The 17,252-nt window shown below is 34.8% G+C and overlaps 1 protein-coding gene across 8 annotated transcripts in view; it reads right to left on the reverse strand.

The window, feature by feature from the left end:
• LOC141452433 (uncharacterized protein CG43867) overlaps positions 1-17,252 on the reverse strand; it is a 488,462-nt gene that overhangs the window by 139,649 nt on the left and 331,561 nt on the right. For 2 of the 8 annotated variants that reach the window (XM_074124584.1, XM_074124585.1), the window contains exon 1: positions 15,022-15,195. The exons of the other annotated variants lie outside the window; for them this stretch is intronic. The gene's annotated coding sequence lies outside the window, so the exon portion shown is untranslated. Of the gene's footprint in view, positions 1-15,021; positions 15,196-17,252 lie in introns of those variants that run through there. 8 annotated transcript variants of the gene reach the window in all.

Raw genomic sequence — 17,252 nt, forward strand, 5'->3', positions numbered from 1 at the left:
ATGAGATGACGTCGCGGGGGATTTAAAGGAAAATTGGTGTGCGAAGGTGGAGACTAAAGGCTCTTGATAGAGCTCAATGGAAAGCCTTGATTGAGGAGGCCCTGGTCCTTTTAGGACTGTACCGCCGAAGAGGAGAAGGATTAATTATTTATAAAAGGTTGCAGATTTAGGTTGCGGATAATAGGATTGCAAAATTTGTAAGAGATTGCAAGAGACAACTTTAGTTTGTGGTCCAGAGGACTGCCTCAGATACTTCTGGTTTCTAGCAAAGAAAGTAACACCTAAATTCATCTGAATACGAGGAGGATACGATGCATGCTGTGTAGCATCAAAATATTAACCTTTAAGAAGGAATTGATCTTGTCTAGAGTGAGCGACAGTGTCGACAGAAGTGACGGGAATTTCTGACGACAAAAAATCGATATTGAAAACTTCACCCAATTGCAACACATAGCTTTTACCAAAGGATGTAATGGGGATTAAATCAGGAAAGAACCATTTGCAATAAAGAATATACGCAGTACTGTTAAACAGGGCTCTAGCAAGAGAAGGAAATTTTTACGGACACTTAAAACGGGCAAGTTCTACAGGTAAAAGGCAGGTCTTTATTTCAGGGTATATGGAACGGGAGCAACCTAATTTTGTGCGCAAGCGGATGCTAGGGTGAAAAGAGAAGTGTGTAGCGTTAGCTGAGGTTGTGAAGAAGAAGTGGGTCGCTCGAGTGAAACCTTACATAAACATCGTTATAACCCATTCCAGGGGAAATTCTAGCTGTACATGTATGGGTGTAAAGAGCATGGAGTGGGTTTTGTACGGCCGAGAAGGGCAAACAGTGCTCCTGGAGTATATTTGTCGCTGTAAGTGGAACTGAGGCCATGTGCCGAGTTGGTGGGGTGGATGCCACCAGCGCTCTTACCAGAGTGGGTTCCAGGGGCCTACACAGCCTCTCGGAGAAGAAGGTGGAACTTGGTTTAGTATATAACAGTACGACCAAGTTATGAGCCCTGTCTTCAAGTCCACAACTAGAGCACAAAACTCCCGTTATAGCTGAAGGAGTTCTCTGCCTGTTTATATAAGTCTTGGCGCACTCACTTGATACTTCGGGAAACGTAAGTGCCCCGGCCCAGGTATGACTTATCAGAGTGTAACCTTACGCTTAACACACGTTTCATAAACCAAAAAAAACACCATTTTGGATTCCGGGACCTTCAAACAAATATTTCTAGGGTAATTTTGGATACGGCGGACATCTAAGCGAAATGGAGAGGGGGCACATTTGAACAGAATTTACATTTTCTGTTACAGAGTGCTCAGAATCGTATTATTGAACCTTTTTATTTTGTTTTCTACAACTTTCAAGTCTTCTTAACAGATCTATATCAATAAACAGTTAGTACTTTACATACATATCTATACTTTTTTAATTTAAAAATGTTGGGCACCTTTCAACACAATATAAAATAGAAAGAAATTACTCTGAATCTACCTTCTATCACTTATTTCTCTCACTAATATATTACTTTCTCTTTTAAACCACTGAAATCTAGTTCAAAAATCAAGAATGACTCAGTTCGGGATGTTGTAGCCGAAGTGTGATGGGTTTAGAAAGTTTGAACAAAATATTCGGTTTGTTGCGCTTCTTAATGTAGGTTCGGACCACTTTCCCCTTCTCTGCGATTAAACAAAAAAAAAGTCACAAACTTCAGGGCGGTAGGGCACATTTTAACTGTGATATTAAAGGAAATCAATCTTGTTGCATTGTTAAAGCTGCAAGAAATCTGTTAGATTTTTTACATTTTTCCATAAGAGAAAATATAATATCCAACACTTTTTGCAAGCGGACTTTTGTAAATACTAGATTTAAAAATACGAATTCCTAATGGCAATATGGACTAACAATAACATACACCTTGTCCACTAGAAACTTCACAATACACTTCCAAAGCTGCAACAAAAATTTTACTTCCACCTTACAAAATAAAACATTCCTCAATTCTGACTTTACAAACAATGAAAACGAAGGGAAACTCTGTCAATTATACAACAGGTCTATCACACCATATGGAGAAAATTACCAATAATAAATGTTTTAAATACTTGACGAGAAATTAAAACTGTTCAAATGTGCCCCCCTCTCCACTACCTCCCCAGTATCTTCCTCTAATAAGGAAGATTCGGAGACTCCTGCCTATCATTGAAATGGAGCAACATTCTAAACTTGTTACTTAGTAACATTGTCACTTATAAGTAATTTGTACAAACTAAAGAAATGTATACATGTACGTGTAAATAATAAGGATTTGTAAATTAGTGGGAAAGGTACGGAGCCTGGGTTAGAACAATGGCCACGGATTTATCCAGGGATTAGGGAGAGTGTCACCAGTATTGTCCCGTTTGCTGACATAACCTTTCTCTCTATCTTCTAGGCCTTTTAATGGTATGTCCTACAATGGAAGATAATACTTACGACATATTACAACGCCATTGTAATGTAAATGATCTTCTTTCTACCAAAAAAACAACTTCGCTAGCAAACTTTGTTCATGGAAGAAGATATAATGTTTACAAAATTAAATGCCCGTAATTGTAAATGTAAGCTACAAGAATTACAATTAAAATAAAATGCTAATTTTTAAATCTATTAAAAATCATATTACCTGTTTTTACTTTCTTACAAAAAATTCTCTGTTTACTAATAAGAGAAGTTTTACAATGGTGAGCATTTACGATTGTAAATATTTACAGGTTACGAGAATATTTACAGGTTCTCTGTTAAAAATAAATTAAATTCTCTATGTCCAAAAAAGGTGATCTGTTTTTGTGAGTTTGTCTGCGTGTATCAGTAAAACTCAAAAAGAAAATCGCTGATATTTCAAATTTCATATTTTGGTAATAAGCTTTTAGATAGAATCAGCTAACCTTACAAAAGAATAAATAGCTCAATTTATTGAAAAAGTTATGTTTTTTAAAGTCTTCAGATGTAAAACTATAGGAAGTTTGAAGGAAGTATCGATCATATATCCGACTTCATGTTTATGATCAGATCATTTGAACAAAATATCGATTTCTAGCAAGGATGCAAATTAATCACATTGCTTCATGGCGAATGAAAAGAATGAAGGAAAATAAATAATGCATTTATCATTTCTGAATTATTTAAAAAAATGCTAAAGGCTTTATTTCTCTAAAAAATCGAAAAACTAAGTAACATCACATTGTTCGGGCATTTGAAAATGTCAACCCTCGAAGAATTTCTGTTAAAACGGAACATTTTGCAATTTGTTAATAAAAAAAAATGAATTTAATGAGAATCACTAGAATTAGATTTTCCGACATAAGTCAAATGTGAAAAACACCAAAAGTTTGAGAGCAGGAAATGAGTGGATCATTTGTTCGAGGTATTTTGAAAATTTGTGAGAAATATCAATCCCTTTGTTCCACATTAAAGTGGTTTATTTTTTCCTACAAATATAAATTTGGTTTAAATGAATCCTAAAAATTTAATAAAACTAACAGATTTCTTGCAACTATTATACAATGCAACAAGATTATTTCGTTCCGAAATAAAATATACTAAGACTAAAATAACAAATACTAGATCAAATTTAGTAATTCAAGGTTTCAAATGAAAAATATCAAGTAAATCGATTTTTACAATTCTAAAAGGAATAAGAGCCACAATGTTAAACGACTCGAGAATAAAAAATTGAATCGTACGTTCAAGAGCCCAAAAACTGTTCAACTACATTGAAATGACTCGATGACTGGATATCTTGGTCTTTAAACTGACTTAAGTTACATTATTGACTACAATCAGTAAAGAAGGTTACACAATGCAAACTTGAGACTTAATGCTTTTCAGTAAAGTCCAAAAAAACAGGAAACTGTAGAATCTTTTTAATTTTTAATTATTATACCCGTTTTTTGGGTTCCACGTTCATCAATTCAAAATAACAAAATAAACATCTTTTCATTATCAATATTTCCCACAACTTTAGTAACAGTTAAAAAAGAGTACATTACTGGGAAGAAAATTAACATGGATACAATAATTACTGATACAGGTTTGATTACTGATAATATCCCGTTATTAGAACGTGACCTTTTCGACCCACAATAACATTGTTTTACCCACACGCACGTCCTTGTGTCGTCGGTAAGAAAACATAGATCTCGGAGAATGATATAGCAATGTTTAATGTTTTAATAGTATTAGAAAACTATATGAATACTTGACTTTATCGTTTTTCTACTGAAAATCTTCGCATTAGGAAAAACGATTTTCTTTTTTTCCAAAAAAACATTCGTCAGTTATTTATGCATTTCCATTTTTTGAAAACGTGTTATTTTGTTGTTCTATTAATTGTTACAATGATTGTAAAGAAAATAATGTAACCCATGGTTTGTTTGATTTTATATCAAGTAAATACGCTCATAGTTGTTTTCTTAAATCTATTTATTCAAGTATATTTAACATTTACCAATTATTAACCCAATTACAACCTCTAGCTTTGTAGCTTTTTTGAATGATTAATATCAAACACCTTGAATGATGGGAAAAATTAATATTTTAATTAAAATTAAAAATAAATAAGGCGCTTTTTCACCCTTCTGTGACTGCACCTGCCATCAAGTACAGTCACCAATCTTTCTGTAGAATGAGGGTTTTTTTAAGGCTCAGGAAATGCGGAGAATTAAAGTAAAAGTAAAAAAGTAAAGTAATTGCCTATTTTTTTCAGGCGGGCTTTACGTCCAACTACCAATTAGGTGTCGTGGACGGAGCAAACATACTTTACTGTAAATTTCTTATATTAACCATTAAATAAATTCCAAGGCCTAAAGACCGGGAATCGAACCCAGTACCCACAATACATCTTAGCTTTGCAGGTCTCGCCTCTAACCGCTCGGCTACCGTGGCGCCTAAATGCGGAGAATTACTCCGCTAGATTATCACCCTATTTCTCTCCACAATATTAGTATTGCACTTTTCATATAACCCGGATCTACGCGGTGAATCCGTGACTGGATCTATGTAAATTGGATTAACCCAAATTTGGGTTATCTAGGTTATTGGAAATGTTGGTTTAAACAAGACAGACCATCTGCAGTCTTGAATATGCATACTAGCAATATAGACAGACGTACCTAGAGCAAGAACTTATTCTTCTCCTGCGGTGTACCTGGAGAAGAGAAGCTCGTATAGTTGTCTGCCTTTCTTAGGGAGGTGTGTTTAGGCTACCGATCCACAGGAACTCGTAGATATCTCACGTAGCCCGGCACTAAAAAGACCTTTGAACTGGAGCCGGGTGTACAGTATTGGACAATGAAAATATTGCCTCCGTTTTTTCACCGTTTACTCGGATTTTTTTTGTTTTAGGTAAAAGTACATTTTCAAAAATTTGACTCTATACAACTTCGCGATATAATTTAATGTATACATAAAAAGAAGTGAAATTTTTGTCACCTAAATTACAGGATAAAAAAGAACTTGTTTTAATTTTTCATTCGAAGGGATAGAAGATAAGGAATGAAAGAGGGGATGCCCAAAGGGACTGCGAGAATCAGTACCTTCATAAATGTACAGTGCTGTTAAATAATAGAACACATAATAGTAGGCAAACACAGTAACTGACATGTTAGCCGAAACTAGGCTACGGCATAATCAACTCTGAAAGAGGTACAAGAAGGGTGAAACGGAAATGTAATGTGGATTTTATGACATACCAAATAAATGAAAAAGATTGGCCGGAAGAAGGCAAAAATAAAAAATAAATGTGGGAATAAAGCATAGGTGTGTTCGCGTGTGTGTTCAACAGGTCCCTGAGTAATGTAGAGCAGAGTGAACGGTGAGTAACTGGCCACATTGTGATTTAAAATAGCGGCCCTAAGAGAGGGTGTGCAGTGGATTGTAGATGTATACACGTGGAAGAGTGCGGTTATATACATGGCTGAAGAATAATGCGAGTCGTACAAAAGTTATTCCAGTGACTTTAATATTATTACATCCCGAGTAATATGAATACACTATATAGAACATATATCCAGTGATAAGATGAAGTGGGTGAACTTAAAAAAGCTATGTTCACTTGCACAAAAAGAAAAAAATGCACTTATGGTTAGCCTACATACTGCTATCAAAATTTGTGCTGAGGAATAGCTGCGAATGGATCTTAGAAATAGGGAGATTCGCATTTTTTCGGGCAGCCAAACTGCATTGAAGGCACTTACTACCTTCAGAACTACCTCTTCCCTGGTTTGGGAATGTAAAAAGCCCCAGGAACAACTGGCTAGGCACAATAAAGTTTGGCTGGAATGGGTGCCGGGCCATGTGGGATCAAGGGGGAATGGAATAGCCGATCTGCTGGCCAGGAACGGAGCTAACACTCCTTTTGTTAGCCCGGAACCTTATCCTGGGGATCACCAAGGGTGCTGTGACTCCCAGTGACGGATCTGGAGAGAACATGAAAAGAACTGGGTGACTCTTCCTGGGGTCAAACATGGCAAGAGTGTTATGCCCTTGCTGTGTAAATAAAGAACCAAAGAGACTTTGGGCTTGGGCAGAAATCAGATTACTCTGATTACAGGCCTATTCACAGGGGCACGGCAGGTTCAGAAAGAACCTGTACAAGGTGGGGTTTATTAGCCCGGGACCGTTGTGCAGATTACGTCAGGAAGAGGAGGAAACGGCCCCTCACCTGCTGTTCGCTTGCGCTACGATATCTTTGGATCATTGAGACCAAAGGAGGTAGTAGCGCAAAAAGAACTATTATGGAAAGTCCTCCATCTCTTTACTAGAGAAGGTTTCGTCTACTAGATCCAAAGGAGAAGCACAATAGGCCTATTGTGACAGCGTTGCCGTGGGGTAAAGGTCCCGTCCCTTTTGTTACCTTAGTTTTAGCATACATATATGACATACACAGCCATCTAGACAGAACTACTGTATAATTTGAACATATATCGATAAATAGCTAATCAGTGATCAATAAATAGCTTAGATCTACTAAAACTACTAAACATTAGAAAAAACATCTATCCCATTGTGTTAAATAGATATCCCAAATGACGTGGAACAACTAGAATTCAGATAGATTCAGTAATCGGTAAACAGCATAACTTGTTTTTGGTTTACACACGAAAAGCAAGAGCTATTGATTAAATTCAGTTCTAATACCGAAAGGCAAGCAATAACTAGGTCGTTAAACCCTAGTTAAACCATATTAGATTGAAAAGAAACCCAACGCTCACTAAAATACACTTATTTAGGGTGTTTATCACTGACAATAAACCAAATCCTGCCATTATTGCAGCCATATATTTGTCATGTAGTAAAAACAATTTCAAACCGAACTTATAACCCAATATAGGGACAACTTAAGTGAGAGCAATCCTCTTTTTATTAAATTTCTATATTCTTCGGATCAAAACACTAAAAATACTATTTACTAAAATTATCTGAATTATACTAATACCATGTTATCTATTTCAATCTGTTAGTTGCACTTAAATTTCTAGAATTCTTTAAATATTGCATGTGCATTCAAGGTCTGTATTATCTCGGATTTCTTACAACATTAGCACTAACAGTATTTTGCAGTATGTCAACTAAGTACGATATAAGGTCTGATAAAGAAGGCACATAGATCAGTAGAAGGAGAAGCGACCAATCCGTGTTGCACAATAAAATAAAAAAGAAAACGAATAAATATAAATGTTTCTTCTTTAATAAGGAAAACATCAATTGACTTTAAAGTCTACACAAAAAGTAAAAATTACAAAAATAGCGTTGATTTTGGCTATATTAAAATCAAAGGGTAATTGCGTGACTTATGTTTTATAAAGGATTAATTGTGTTTATATTGTAATAAAGAGTAGGTAATGAAATTCTACCATCGAAAAGAACTGCGAGGGTCGTTTAAAAAGTCCGTGCAAAAATAAAAACTACTTAATTTTTTGGGGTAAACCTTTTTTATTTTTCAACATAGTCTCCTTTTAGGCTTATACACTTCGTCCAACGCTGCTCTAGTTTGTTGATCCCTTCCGAATAATAGGATTTGTCCAAGTCTGAAAAATAGCCATTCGTTTCTGCAATCACCTCCTCGTTTGAATAAAATCTTTTTCCCGCCAGCCATTTCTTCATATTGGGGAACAAATAGTAGTCCGAGGGAGCCAAGTCTGGAGAATAGGGGGGATGTGAAACGAGTTGGAACCCTATTTCCATTAATTTTGCGACCACAACAGCTGAGGTGTGAGCTGGTGCGTTGTCGGAATGGAAAAGGACTTTTTTGTGGGCCAATCGTGGGCGTTTTTCTTGCAGCTCGGTTTTCAAACGGTCCAATAACGATTAATAATATGCACCTTTAATAGTTTTACCCTTTTCCAGATAGTCGATGAGGATTATTCCTTGCGAATCCCAAAAGACAGTCGCCATAATCTTTCCGGCCGAAGGAACGGTCTTCGCCTTTTTTGGCGCACATTTCCCCTTGGTAACCCATTGTTTAGATTGTTATTTGGTCTCAGGAGTGTAGTGATGTTTCATCCATGTTTCATCCACAGTGACGAAACGACGCTTAAAGTCCTGCGGATTCTTCTGGAACAGCTGCAAACCGTCCTTGTAACACTTCACACGATTTCGTTTTTGGTCAAGCGTGAGCAATCGCGGCACCCATCTTGCGGATAGCTTTGTCATGTCCAAATGTTGATGCAAAATATTATGTACCCGTTCATTCGAGATGCCCACAGCACTAGCAATCTCACGCACCTTCACTCTTCTGTCATCCATCACCATATCATGGATTTTATCAATGATTTTTGGAGTAGTAACCTCAACAGGGCGTCCAGAACGTTCAGCGTCACTTGTGCCCATATGGCCACTCCGAAAATTTTGAAACCACTTATAAACTGTTCTAATCGAAGGTGCAGAGTCACCATAATGTTTATCAAGCTTCTCTTTAGTCTCCTGAGGCGTTTTGCCTTTCATAAAGTAGTGTTTAATCAACACACGAAATTCTTTTTCGTCCATTTTTTGAAAATCACTCGACTTCCTCGATTCAAACGAATGCCAAACACAAAGAAATAGACCGATCTGGCTGAAACTTGGTGTGTGTTCTTCCAAGAGATGCTACTAACTAAACATAACCTCGATACGCGCCAGTGGTGCTATCTCTCTCACTTTGCACGGACTTTTCAAACGACCCTCGTACATTTTTAAAATAAAGTGCCAGAATTCAGGAATAAGAATTACTAATTTATATAAACCGCGCACCACGGACTGCCAACGAAATTGACGAACAAACTACATGAAGTGTTAACGAAAGAAACAATATCTTTCACGGCAGAGATAATTATATAAAATTGGTGGAAGATGCGAAGGCAGCAACGCCTTCAGAAAAAGAAAGTGAAGAGATTGTCTGGTATGAAGTTCTAGCAGTAATAATCATAGGCAACGTAAAGCTAAAAAAGGTTCAAACCGAAACAAAGGTAAACGAAAGCGATGGAATAAAAGTCAAAACAAGAAGAAAATAAAGAAATAGAAAGTACTACCGAAGGCACTAAAACTGAAGGAGAGAAAACATATGAAAATGATACAGATGCAGTACCACAGAAGAAAAAGATAACAAGGGAAGCCACTGAAAAGAAATTTGAAAAACTAGTAGTGCAGAAGCTGTGAAAGAACGGAAATGTAATAAAGTTACAGGATATGGGGACGAAGTACACTTAGAAGAAGTTGAGACCAGAAGAAGAGGAAGCAGCTAGCCTAGAAAGAATCCGCTAAAGGTAAGAAGCTGTTGTCTTGTGGTAACACCTAAAGTCAAATGTGTAAAAAATATAACAGCAGTACCTTTTAATTTAGAAAAAATAAAAAATCAAAAGGGTTTTTAAATCGCATTTTGTTTCAAAAGAGAATTGTAATTGTATCCCAAATTTGGGATTGCGATTAGTAGAGGGGCTTAATTGAAATTTATCGCACCCTGATTAAATCTTGAGTGAAAGGGATTTTTAAAACATCAAGAAAATACTATAAGAGACATAGTTTGGGGCATTGGCTATAGAGCGAACAATTTTTCTACTGTAGTGTTTAGGAATCGGTAAATGTCGAAACACTTGGTAGTAGTGCTGCACGAGAAACGAGACAAATCTCGGTCTCGGTACCGAGACCGAGACCGAGACGAGACTTGAACAACCGAGATCGAGACATGATATATATCTCGTCGAGAAATCTCGGTCTCGTCGAGAAATCTCGGTCTCGTCGAGAAATCTCGGTCTCGTCGAGAAATCTCGGTCTCGTCTCGGTTTTTCAAATATTAATTTTTAGCTACAAAATGATAAAATTGTGTTCTTTATTAATAAATAATCATTACGGGTATTGAATTAATTATTAAAAGATACGATTTTATTATATATGTTCAATATTACTACATCTATTTGACTTCGAATTACATAAGTAAGCAAAGTAAAGTAATCGCCTATTTTTTCAGGCGGGGCTTTACGTCCAACTACCAATTAGGTGTCGTGGACGGAGGCGACTAGCAAACATACTTTACTGTAAATTTCTCATATTAACCATTAAATAAAATCCAAGGCCTAAGACCGGGAATCGAACCCAGTACCACAATACACATTAGCTTCGCAGGTCTCGCACCGCTCGGCTACCGTGGCGGCCCCCTTCGAATTACATAATTTTTACATAAATTCACTAAATTTCACTATTCATATCATTCACTCATTCAATTTCATAAATTTCACTATTAATAATCTAATACTTTGAACTTATATATTATTTGAATTATATTTTAGAATTTTGGAATTAGTGAATTTGAAAAAAAAGACTATCTATGCACCTAAAAAATATTGCCACAAATTTTCGTTTTTAAGATACACTTTGCCCAAGCATTGATACATAAAAGAGCTTTTACTGAGTCAGAAGTTAGAGAAGATCTTCTATTGGTCATTATCATCGCAGCTTGCGAAAATAATCTTTCCGATGGCACTGAAGTTGCACAGATACTAAAAATATCTTTCGCCATTCTAGACAAATTTTTGAAGGAATTCTCAAGTGTTTTCCACCATTCTAAAATGTCAACGTCTACTGGTGCTTGGTCTAATTTGGTGTAATTAATTATTTCTGTCTTCCATGCTTCGGTGATAGTTGCTGATTTTTGAGCAAATGGTGCAAAAATATTGATGCAGTCGTCGTCGTCGTCAAAAGGTGAATCATCAGATTCTTTATCTTCACCAACAGCCATAATTAATGGAGCGGGAAGTTTGTTGGGAGGTGTATTTTTTATTTCACGAATCGACTTGTTATAGCAGGCAGATATGTTATTTGGGTCTTTCATTTGGCGCGTTTTTAACATCTTTTTGAAATTATATAAAGATATATAACAGTAATAGTAATATATGATGCATTGAAGTGTAAGTAGTTGTCTTCTTTTACACACATTTTCATTACCAATATATAAATTAAAATAATTATTAGAAAAAAATAACATTTTTTGAAAAGATTATTAATAGCAAACCGCTTTTAATACTTAAACAAAAATTCAAAAAACCGAGACCGAGACTTGAGCGACCGAGACCGAGATCGAGACTGCATAAAGTCTCGCCTCGTCTCGGTCTCGAGCAGCACTACTTGGTAGAACCTTACATTTCGAGTCCGTAAATCGATTCATTTTCAGTAGCACTTATTATTAGTTCTTTGTTGTTATTATTGTGAGTTTTTAACGTCTGATAATTGAGACGCCAGTAGTTAGTAGCGTTTTTAAAAAATTGTTGTGTCATTTTAGGAAGTAAATGAGGAGTTCCTGGTTAAGTGATTGTCCATGTTCGTCGTACTGGGTCAAGGCAAGGAAGTGCCGGCTGGTTAAAGTAAAAAAAATAATCATCTATTGGTCACTAATTTTTGATGGAATAATTAGCTTAAAAAATTGTTTTAATGCAATAATTAATGGCTACAAATAATTTTGAAAGAACAATAACACCAAAGCGGTTTGCTATGCACTTAATTGCTTTCCTTTCACATTTCTGTACTAAGTGTAATGTTCTAAGTCATACCAGCTAATGCATTCCGCTAAGTAGAATTGAAGAACCTTGAAACCAAGCGAAAAAATATCTTCAATTAACTATCGAGACTATCTGATTAAGAATTTGTTTCGCAAAGTTCTAAAAACATAATTAAACAATAATAATAATTAAAAAAATATCTTCAATTAACTATCGAGACTACCTGATTAAGAATTTGTTTCGCAAAGTTCTAAAAACATAATTAAACAATAATAATAATTAAAAAAATATCTTCAATTAACTATCGAGACTACCTGATTAAGAATTTGTTTCGCAAAGTTCTAAAAACATAATTAAACAATAATAATAATTAAAAAAATATCTTCAATTAACTATCGAGACTACCTGATTAAGAATTTGTTTCGCAAAGTTCTAAAAACATAATTAAACAATAATAATAATTAAAAAAATATCTTCAATTAACTGTCGAGACTACCTGATTAAGAATTTGTTTCGCAAAGTTCTAAAAACATAATTAAACAATAATAATAATAAAAAAACATTTTATGTGCGATAAATTCCATTGGTAAAATTATTTTTATTGGAAATTTAGAGATAATAAAAAGAAGTGAATGTTATTTCATGAGATAACTATTAAAAACTAACATTTAACCGAACACTATTGGAATCAAGTCAAGGAAAACATTTCGAAAAAACACATAAAAGGATAACTTTCAGTAGAAAAACATCAATGTAATGTTGTTACATGATGGACAACAAAAATTGGGTCTCTTAATTAATTGCCTGATAATATGCCTCATATACAAGGCGAGCTGAAACTTGAAAACTAACTACTTGTAACAGATGTTACGGCAAAATTGCAATAAAAATTTACTGTAAGCAAGAATGCTTAAATAATTCACAAAATGGAGAGCAAAAGTCATTCACATTTTGACCATAGAATCTTTTCCCAAACAATGATTAACCTAAAACTCATGTCTCACAGCTTATCCTAGTAAAGAATTAACGGAAATGTAATAGAAAAATTGGCAAACTTATTAACAGCTATCCATCAATTTCTTCTAAGGAAACATTTTTCGAATTTAAGAGTAAAATAATTTATTTAGCAAAGCAAGTTTCAAAAGATTTAACATTCATTCACAATTTAAAGAAAGTTATAAGCTATAAAATATTTTTATAATAATTTCAATAGGATGAAAAAATAATTGCCATTTCAGTCGAGTAAAATTTATTTTGCCGAGCTTTCGACCTAGGGACTTCAGGGCTGTGGAACATATTTACAGATTGTTAACAATGATTCTATTAAAATGAATCTGTATAATATAACGAAATTTACAAAAATACCTAGCTCGGCAAAATAAATTTTACTCGACTGAAATGGCAATTATTTTTTCATCCTATTGGAAACTATGAATCAGTCACCAAAAAGAATGAACAACAATTTATAATAATTGTTTATTAATTACAACTTTCGTTATTAACAAACAGTAAAATGCACAATAAAAGGCAATTTAATTTAAAATATTGTTTAATCCAAATAATTAATTTTATGTAAAACAAATATGTTGTTAACAAACAAAGTCATCTAAGTTTGGTCTTAATTAGATATTGTTTTATTAAAGCATAAGTGCAATAATAATTCAATGTTATTATAAATAACATTTAAGTAGCAATAATAATAATAATTAACAGAATCTATTTAATATTATAATAGAAAAGCTATTCATAAAAAGATTTTGTCGAAAATTTCGCTTTTTTAATTTTAAATTATATATTACCGGCTTTAGTCGAAAAACTTTTGGAAATAGGAACATTAAAGAATACTATTCATAGATAAAAATTGGCAAATCAAAGAACTAAGCTGGGAAAAAATTGTTCACAAAATAATATTGAAAATAAAAAGGAGCAACGATATATACAGGTATTTAGATGCACCATTTCGCTACGAAGACATTATATTCTCCACCAACAGTTATGTGCTTAAGTCGATAGCAGAGCTAGCAATGAAATATGAATGTATCTAGAAGCTATAGCCGAATTAGAATGAATGGAACAAAATGCTTAGAGAAGGATTACGTGATTTTAATTTTGGTTAAGCGAGAAGGATGGCAGGAGCACAGAGTACTGCTCCATCCATTAGCAGTAGTTTATGTAAATAGCGGTATATAGTAGAATGATGAATGTGTGAAGCGAATGTATTTGTAGGTAAGAACGGAGAGTGAGTGATATTCTAGTGATAAGCACCTAGACGATGCTGGCTGTATGGCGGAAGCCAATGCCAAAAAAAAAAAACAAAAAAAAAAAAAAGGAGCAAGAAGGTTAAACCTTGGTCTACCAGATGATACAATCCTACGTATATCTTAAACTCTGACAGAATTCCGCTGATGTATAAAAGGACAAAAAAAGACCGCAGGGGGTCTTTTCTAATAACAGGGTTTTTGCAGTCGTAAACTTACAAGGAAGAAGGAAATTGGAAGACCACTAGGTCGAGGGTTTTATTTACTTTCTTTGCAGTAGGACAAAATCGAAGATGATTTTTTTTTTAAAGTGGGTCAGTCTAAAGGGGGGCCATTAAGATTCTCAATAAGTGATTGAAAGGTTGAAAGATATTTAAATAAATGAATGAAAAAAGATTAAATCTAAACAGAAAACTTGACAAAATTAGCATTCATACCTTTTCTAGGTCAAACGTAAACTCTGTTAGAACGCTTGCCAATATTTAAAATTAGGTAGTAAAATCATAAATTTAGTAACATAAGCGATGTCTTTTTTTCATTAAATCCAGCCGAAATTGAGGCGAAAAATTAATTAAACACGAAACTTATAGATTTGCGTTAATTTTCTTTTTTTTGGATGAAGGAAAGAAACAACTTAAAATCTAGTAAATTTTTTAAAAAGATTTTGTTTTATTCACTTTTTATTTAACTGCAATTTAAAACAATAAACCCACCACCGCACCATTAAAAGAAAATTCAAAAGAAAAATCCGTTTTATTTTTACCTGTCAGGTGTGGCGATCATTGTGATGCACGGCTATAGTAAACTGTCAAAACAAATAATTGCTGAATAAAATTTTTTAAAAAAAAAATTAATAACGAAAATAAAATGAATAAAACGATATATATTTTTTATTTTGTAATACGATTGATAAACGGACGGAACGGTCCGGACTCCGAAGTTGGACTGAAAATTCTAGATGTGGATTGGAGCTATGGTGAGGTCCTGGAGTGGCGGAGAGTGGTTGAAGGAGCCGAGGTGTGGGAGAGTCAGGAGCCTGCGTGTTCGCAGCAACTCCACCCCACTGTGTTCCGGCTAACACACTCGCAAACTGTATGTACAATACAGTCTCACACTAACTCACAATCCCTTTACATACATGTATCACTTTTCTTTGTGCTTGTGAGCTGTGCCTGTGTTTGGAAGTGAGACGGAGAGAGATTGAAATTGAGAGCTGTGAGGGACATAGGAGACAAGCAGAATCGAAACTGATTCGACAACCATACAACGATAAACATTTTACCACCTTTGCACGCACGCACTGGCCCCAAAGTTATGGGGTGCTTTCTAATATCTCTGCTGCAAGTAAGTCGTAGAATGGTTAATGATGTAAAAACATGAGTATGTACATGCTGAGGTGCGGCTCAAGGCCTTAAGTGAATCTACTCATGTAGATACACTATAAGATGAGAGAGTGGACACATCTACCTAAGAATCTAGCTTCTTGGGATAACCAACTGATCTTGAAAAGTAAAAGTTAAGTGAAACTGGCGAATTGACTATATTTCGAGATTTCAAAAGCTAAACACTCTACTAAAACCTTTTTCATCCAGGTACCGAGACCTAAGTGTTACACCTATCTGATGTAAAAATATTGGAAGCCTTTTGACCAAGCCAGAGAGCCTTAGACAATGTCAGGTGGTGAAACAGGTGTATCCTTCCTTTGAGGGAAGGACGTTTTGGCTTTTGAAACCTGCGGGTTCTCAAGATTGCCTGAGTGGCTACTAGGTGTTGATGCGATATATATTCTCCGAGGAAGAATTGGGAGCAAGAATTGGAGCTATTGAGTGATTTTTTCGTAATCACTCCAACTCCCCGATCCCTGAAATGTCTTTAGAACATTCCGAAACTTTTATTATGTGGCGGATGAACTAATTTTGGTAAATCTCGACAGAGAAAGGAATTCAAGGAAAACTAGAGAAATAATACTTCATTTACGGCTACCCTATCCTCTTTACTGGAGAGTCTTTGATCTTAGAAATCAAATAGAACTGCTGGAAAGAATTCAGGGTGTGACGTGCCTCGCTGCGAGGAGATGGAGGTGGAAATCCCAGGGATAATCCAGACGGAGTACTGTCAACTCAGAAAACTCTCGAGAAAACACCAATACGACCCCTAAATGACTACAATGGCATTAGCCAAACATAATTTAGAAACAAACGAAATTAACAGCTGCTAGTTAATATTAAATCTCCATAAAACCACAATAAGACTCTGGGTTTGCTTAGATATCTACGGGGTCTGGTTCAGGGGTAGGCAACCTATTTTAAGTAGAGAGCCGCAAGGATGATAGTGTAAACAAACTCTGTAGATCAATTTGTATTCACAATTTATTATTTTATGATAATCAATAACATTTAAATGTTTTAAAGCTGTCCGGTAGGACAGTGATAAAAGGGTTAATCGTCAAATACTGCACGAAAAAGCGTAACATTGAAAAACACCCAACTTTGACAATTTTATATATTTATTTTCACATATTGCAAAGTAAATGAACGAATAAATAATAACTAAACCTGTATTTGAATGAAAATGGCGGCAGTCTTTTATAATTACTTACTGTATTTTAAAATAATTCTATTCAATTTCAAACCTATCACATTTAAAATTCTTTTTGAGAAAATATCTTTACTTTAATAAATGAAATTTTCATTTATTTCAATAAAATTGCTTTCGGACAGGCTGAAGAGCCACAAAATTTGGATAAAAGAGCCGCGGGTTGCCGACCCCTAGTCTAATTTCATCTAGCATCAGTAAGTAGAGCACAATATACTTTGATGATCGCAGCCACCATTATACACACGATAATCACATTTCGCACATCCCGTTGATGGATTTTGTGGCATGAACCTTAGAGCAACGAAAACGGAAACAGTTCCCTTAACAGTATACTCATGTTTGAGTTCACATTATACCCAAATATAAACATAAATATGCACAAAAATATAAATAATC

Source organism: Rhodnius prolixus, unplaced genomic scaffold (assembly GCF_049639745.1).
Source record: "Rhodnius prolixus isolate KJV_2025 unplaced genomic scaffold, Rpr scaffold_3, whole genome shotgun sequence".
NCBI lineage: Eukaryota > Metazoa > Arthropoda > Insecta > Hemiptera > Reduviidae > Rhodnius > Rhodnius prolixus.